Here is a 6,970-nt window from a genome sequence, read left to right as displayed (position 1 = left end):
TTGCTTCCCTTTGCTTCATTGAGCAGCATTTACTCCCACAAGAGATCTGAGTCAAGTGCCTTTCAAAATGAGTAAGTACTCCAATTTTGTCACTTACAATTATTACTGAAGATACCTGTATTTTTCTTGTTAAGCAAGTTGACTCATTTAATATGAAGGCAATTAATTTTCTTGCTCTGTTCCAGGTAGGAGAGATTCATACAAAATTTTACTGGTGTTGGTAATGAACAGATAGGATCCCTGACATGCTAAATTTAATTTGTATGAACTCTTGTAACGAGTTGTCTGACTCCTAGCAGCTGTATGACTCGAGTTAACTTTTTTTCTGTTCTTTGACAGAAGTGGTTTTGACCTGGACCCTCAGTGGCTGTGGTGTCAAACAGGTATTCCCTGTGGCAATGTCTTTAAAGCTAGCAGTAGTGTGTAGGAAATGCAGTGAGGTGAGCTCTCCATTCCCCAATGGAGCAATGCCTCTTGATTCTTGTCAATAAATGGCAATCACTGAACTTTCTGCTGGCTCTGACGGCCCTGAAATATAGAAGGAATTGTTCTAAAGCCAAATAGGAAAGGGGAAAACAATGAGGGAAAATAAGAATAACTCAAGCCAAATAACAACAAAGAACACAGTAGTGAGCCAGGTCTCTCTGAATATCCACAGAGAGTAAAGTTCTGAGGAGTGCCATATGTATACCTTGTATTAGATCAAACCCAGTACCTTTCTGCCTCAGCCCTACAGAGGCTGGGGTCTCTTTAGCATTCTTGTCTCCATATAACTAGAGAAGACAGACTTCTTTTATTTTTTTCCTCCACGGCATAGTTTGCTGTTAGACAACACATTTAAAAGCTGGCTATCACCTGAAAGTAATTATGAAGGAAATGAGCAGGCATCACAATGGTTATCAACCACCATCTCCAAAGCGCAGCTCCCTGGGGAGAGGTTTTAGCATTGGGTCTCGGTCTCACAACCTGTTAATAGAAAAAGATACTGTGCAATATCTGGTAGATCCAAGTTGGCTTATCACTGCTGTCCTCAAAGATTTTAGATGGCTGCAGGTATGTGACTCTCACGAGGTCCTATGACGCCGGAGATCATACTGTGTTGATATAGTTGGGTGAATAGCCCTGAGACAGGAAAATTAACCACATTCAGTTAAAATTTTCTTTCTGTTGACATAATTATCATATATATTCCTGGCCAACAGTACAGAAGGTAGTACCAAATGGAGGAGTGAAGAGGGCTGCAAAATTAAAATCCAGGTCCTCTATGATGAAATAGTCAGATATATGAGAATGACGTTGTAGAAGTCAATAAAAAACTATATTAAATCTCCACGATGCGTAATAAAATTTCAAAACCAAATTCTGGAGGGTGTACTGGATACATTTCCATAACCCAAGCCATCAACTGAAAAATGTTTTAAAATATTTCCTGCCTGCTCTACGTGCCTGAGAAGTTCTAGTCCTTTGCTGAGCTTTTGGCACATAACAGTGATGATGCCGCAGCCTACGAATCTTTGCTGCAGATCTGAAAGGCAGTGCTGAAGTAACTACAGTAGCACACTGCTGTTAACAAACGTTATTTAAAGCAGTTTTGTTTTCACCATGGAATAAATAATGTACGTCACTTATCCAGCTGCAAAATGCTAGCAAGGAAAAGAATTTTCTCCTGAGGGGAAGAGGGAATTGGTCAAACTGAAGTCTGGGTTTGGTGCCTTAACATTAACCTCACACTGACTTGCCTGATAATAAAACAGACAGACGCCATCAAGCAATGCTTCCCCACCTCTGCTCAGAGGAGCATTATTTGGGCTCATTGCCCTAATAATTTTTCCCTACTGTAAACTCAACCACATCATTGAGTGAACAACAGAAAATGATGCAACCTACTCCCTTCTGTAATAGGAGAATGTAGACAACAGTTCCAGGCACAGTGTAGTGCCATGAGTTGTCCAATGGAATGAAGCTCCTACGCTGCTGTTGGTGGTGGTGCTGGAGAACAAACTAATCTCCCTCTTTGCATTGCTTGGATCAATGAATCTCTGTTCAGTGACATTGTTTCCTTAATGGAGTAAGTGCTCAAGGAAGCTGCATGTAAATTAGGAAAAAAAAAAAGAAAGAAAGAAAAAAGGATGGTTGCAACAAAGCGCATGCTAACAGCTCTGGCACTTTTTGGGAAGTGGGAAAACCTACTAGTTCAGTGATGTCAAAAATAAAAGGACAGAATGTCTAGAGGGAATTCTAAGTGGGAGGATAGATGGCGGCCTCCTTCTTTTCTGGGGATGCAACTTAAAATAAATACAGTGTTGCTGGGGAAACGTGCCTAAATGGTTTGATGAGTTGAAATGCAGGGCCGGGGTGTCCCTTAGGCTAAAAAAAGAAACAGTTGTGGTTCTGTTAGATTCTTGTGAGAGGCTTTAGGATGTTCATGGGGTCTGGTGCCCTACAATAAGCTGAACAAGGGTAAAAGTTGGGCTCTGAATTGTCAAAACAAAACAAAACAAAACAAAACAAAACAAAAGATTGTATTCAATACCTGTGTATTCTGTCACAATGCAAGGGGAGCAGTGTTTAACACAGCTGATCTGGGCTATGCACAGTATTTATAAAGGAACTGTACAGGCACTGAGAACAGAGTCATGTTAGTAGGATCTGTGCTCGAAGATGGTACCCTCGAACACTAAGAAAACCACTTGTTGTGGTAACACAAGATTTAAAATCCTTCTGCTACCCTAATGGCCATGCCACTCCACTGCTGGCACCAAGGTAAGGCACCTGGCTGTGGCCTTGGCCAGGAGAGCGTGCTGGGAAGATTTGTGATGTAAAGTTCCAGTTCTTGCTCTCTTAAGTGTGGGTTGCAGAGCAACGATTGTCACTTTAGGATCACCATTCTACGCTTACATCCCCTAGAACTCCTGAATATTGTTTCTTGTCTCCCTAGGAGTGGTGCTGTTCCTAGCTGGTTACTGGGCCGCTGGGGTAAGGGAAACAAATGTTACAACTCCTCCAGCTACGTATCACATCTGCCACCTCTCAAGAGTCACCCCAAACAGCAAGCTGTAAGCTATGTGAAGCACTCGGTGTCCCTGTGAAAGCTGTTCCACTTAGTGTAAAACACCTGTCTAACATGCATTTGGGAGCAAACGGGACCCCAGCTCACTCCCATGCCTGCCTGTGTCCATCCCTCTGCTCACACTTCTGTTACTGAAGTTGTCCTTCAGTCCTCCTTCAGGCATCTCTGTGTGCTCCCAAACTGGCAATTCTTCTATTTTTAATTCATTTTTTTAAGAATTAACTTGTCTTGCTACATTGACATTATAGCTTGTGTGTTGGCTGCACTCATTTGATGGCCTATATAATTAATTTTGAATTATTGGATTCAATTTTAATTGACATCGGTTTGATAATTAAATGTAGTTCTTAGCTACTATAGCCCAGTCTTAGCAACGTGCTTGGTTCACTGATGTAAATAAACCCCACAGAGCTGTTTTCCCTTTCAAAAGATGGCTCAGACTAAAAGTCTTAACACTTCAAGGTAAGCTATGTGGTTCAGTTAATGACTTATTTACCTCAGTCTACATTTTTTGTCTCATACTCCAAAGGAAATCTAATGGTATAAAGGTATAAAAAGATTTAACAGCTTTCAAGGCACTTATCAAGAGATAAACTTTTCTACCCTGCAATAAAAAGTGGAATTAGTTTTCAAATGAGAAATCTCACTTGCTGCTTATGGATCTAAATTTGCCCCTAGCACAGCAAGTCTCATTGTGGTACAGATATCTGCCCTAAGTTCCCCACCCACCCACACTCCCATAGCTACCACAGTCCTTCCTGTACACCAGCTGTTTTAGGCACGCACCTTATAGCTGACTCCTTGCTTAAGTTATTACTACAGAAAAAGTAATTCAGTAAATATATAACATTTTGCTGCCTTATTTTATCTGTGGTGCTCCATAGCAATTACTGTTTAGATCATACCAGTGAACCCTGCACCTGTACGAGACTCCTGTTAGGGCTGCTGTATTCTTCAGTCTGATTTTTTTGTGGCTGCAGAGGCCACAAGGTGTTCTATCTTTTCTACCTTTCATCAGTCAGATCCACATTTAAAGTAGCTTGCTAAAGTTCCAGAAAGAAGAGGAAAGTAGTGATGGAGATCACACCCTAATAAATATATTACACACCAGAGTTACCATCACAGAATCACAGAATCACAGAATGGCCTGGGTTGGAAGGGACCTCAAGGACCATGAATCTCCAACCCCCCTGCCGGGCAGGGCCATCAACCTCCCCATTTACTAGACCAGGTTGCCCAGGGCCCCATCCAACCTGGTCTTGAACACCTCCAGGGACGGGGGATCCACAACCTCTCTGTGCAGCCCATTCCAGCACCTCACCACTCTCCTGGTAAAGAACTTCCCTCTAACATCCAACCTAAATCTTCCCTCTTTCCACTTAAAACTGTTCCCCCTTGTCTTGCTGTTATCTATCCTTTGAAAGAGTTTACTCCCTTCCTCTTTATAGGCTCTCTTCAGGTACTGAAAAGATGCAATGAGGTCACCCTGCAGCCTTCCCTTCTCCAGGCTGAACAAGCCCAGCTCCCTCAGCCTGTCCTCGTAGGGGAGGTGCTCCAGCCCCCTGATCATCTTTGTGGCCCTTCTCTGGACCCTCTCCAACAGCTCTCTGTCTTTCTTGTACTGGAGGCTCCATACCTGGATGCAGTACTCCAGATGGAGCCTCACAAGAGCAGAGTAGAGAGGGACAATCACCTCCCTGTCCCTGCTGGCCACCCCTCTCATGATGGAGCCCAGGATACCATTTGCTTTCCAAGCTGCAAGAGCACACTGCTGGCTCATGTTAAGTTTGTCATCCATCAGGACCCCCAGGTCCTTCTCTGCACAGCTGCTCTCAAGGACTGCTCCTTCCAGTCTGTATAGATGCCTGGGGTTCCTCCGGCCCAAGTGCAAAACCCTGCACTTTGCCATGTTGAACCTCATTAGATTCACCCGGGCCCACCTTTCAAGTCTGTCAAGGTCCCTCTGAATGGCATCTCTTCCTTCCTCCGTGTCAACCGCACTACTCAGCTTGGTGTCGTCAGCAAATTTGCTGAGGGTGCACTCGATTCCATCATCGATGTCATTGATAAAGATGTTAAAGACACTGGCCCCAAGACAGACCCTGGGGGATTCCGCTCATTACCGGCCTCCACCTGGACATAGAACCATTGATCACCACCCTCTGTCTTTCAACCAATTTCATATCCAACAAGTGGTCCACCCATCAAATCCACCCCCCTCCAATTTGGAGATAAGGATGTGGTGGGGGACCATGTCAAAAGCCTTGGTCAAGTTCAGGTAAATGGCATCGGTCGCCTTCCCCTCATCCACCAACGCCATCGCTCCATCGTAGAAGGCCACAAGATTGGTTAAGCATGACCTTCCCCTGGTGAAGCCGTGCTGGCTGTCTCAGATCACATGCTCATTCCTCATGTGATCGAGCATGTCATCCAGGAGGATCTCTTCCATGATCTTCCCAGACACAGAGGTGAGACTCACCAGCCTGTAGTTTACCATGTCAGACTGGTTACAAAGTGTGATCAGCTGTGCCTTGGAAACACAGCCACAAGGCAGAACAGTAACCTTGCCAGTAATGACACTGCAGTAGCAAAAGCATCTGTTCCTGCTGTTTTCAATCAGATTTGTGCTTCCTCAGTATTTGATGTCGGACAAATGACCTGTCTTAGGGTGAGCTTTTGTGGAGGCAAAGCATAACTGAAAGAGCTACTGAGACTAATCCAAGTAATTGGCATTGGGTTAAAACCTGAAATAACAAGAACAACAACAACAACAACAAAAACCAACATAGCATGAGTTTTCCAAGAATGAGCTTGGAAAGTCAAGGAAAATGTGGATGAATTCAGATTCAGCAGTGTCTGCAGTATCTAAAAGAGGGCTATAAGAAAGAATCATAGAATCATAGAATCGCTAAGGTCGGAGAAGACCCACAGGATCACCCAGTCCAACCATTACCCATCACCAATAGTTCTCATTAAACCATGTCCCTCAGCACAACGTCCAAACGTTCCTTGAACACCTCCAGGGTTGGTGACTCCACCACCTCCCTGGGCAGCCCATTCCAGTGCCTGACCACCCTTTCAGAGAAGTAGTATTTCCTAATGTCCAGCCTGAACCTTTCCTGGTGCAGCTTGAAGCCATTCCCTCTAGTTCTATCACTGGTTACACAAGAGAAGAGGCCGATCCCCAGCTCACTACAACCTCCCTTCAGGTAGTTATAGAGAGCAATAAGGTCTCCCCTGAGACTCCTCCAGACTGAAAGGGTCTGGAGAAGGGTCAGACTCTTCAGCAGAGTGTGATGTGATGAGACAAGGGGAAATAGTTTCAAACTAAAAGAAGGGAGATTTAGATTGGATGTAAGGAAGAAGTTTCTAGCAATGGGGATGATGAGGCACTGGCACAGGTTGCCCAGAGAGGTGGTGGATGCTCCATCCCTGGAGACATCCAAAGTCAGGCTGGATAGGGCTCTGAGCAATCTGATCCAGCTGTAGGTGTCCCTGTTCATTGCAAGGGAATTGGACTAGATGACCTTTAAAGGTCCCTTCCAACTCAAACAATACTGATTCTCTGATTCTATAAACCAACAGACACAACCATTGATCTTGCTGCCAATTTAAAGCTCTAAACCCCACTACAGTTTAACATTCCTAGTAGCAAGAACCCTGTCTGCCTTAGCTAGCAATTTCATAATCCAACTTTACAGTTGCCTACGTAACACATTCTTTAACTCCATCAGACATTTTTGGGGCCAATTACTGAAAACAAAGCTTATTAACTGTGCTTAAGCTTGGGAAAAAAAAATGTTCAATTTATACAGGATTAATTATTATACATGTCAGTAACAACATACTTGAAAGGTTAAAATGCTTGGGTTGAGTCTGATAATCTGTCAGAAATTGGTT

This window comes from Gallus gallus, chromosome 1, assembly GCF_016699485.2.
Source record: "Gallus gallus isolate bGalGal1 chromosome 1, bGalGal1.mat.broiler.GRCg7b, whole genome shotgun sequence".
NCBI lineage: Eukaryota > Metazoa > Chordata > Aves > Galliformes > Phasianidae > Gallus > Gallus gallus.
The sequence above is the reverse complement of the archived record's forward strand: the minus strand, read 5'-3'. Positions refer to the sequence as shown.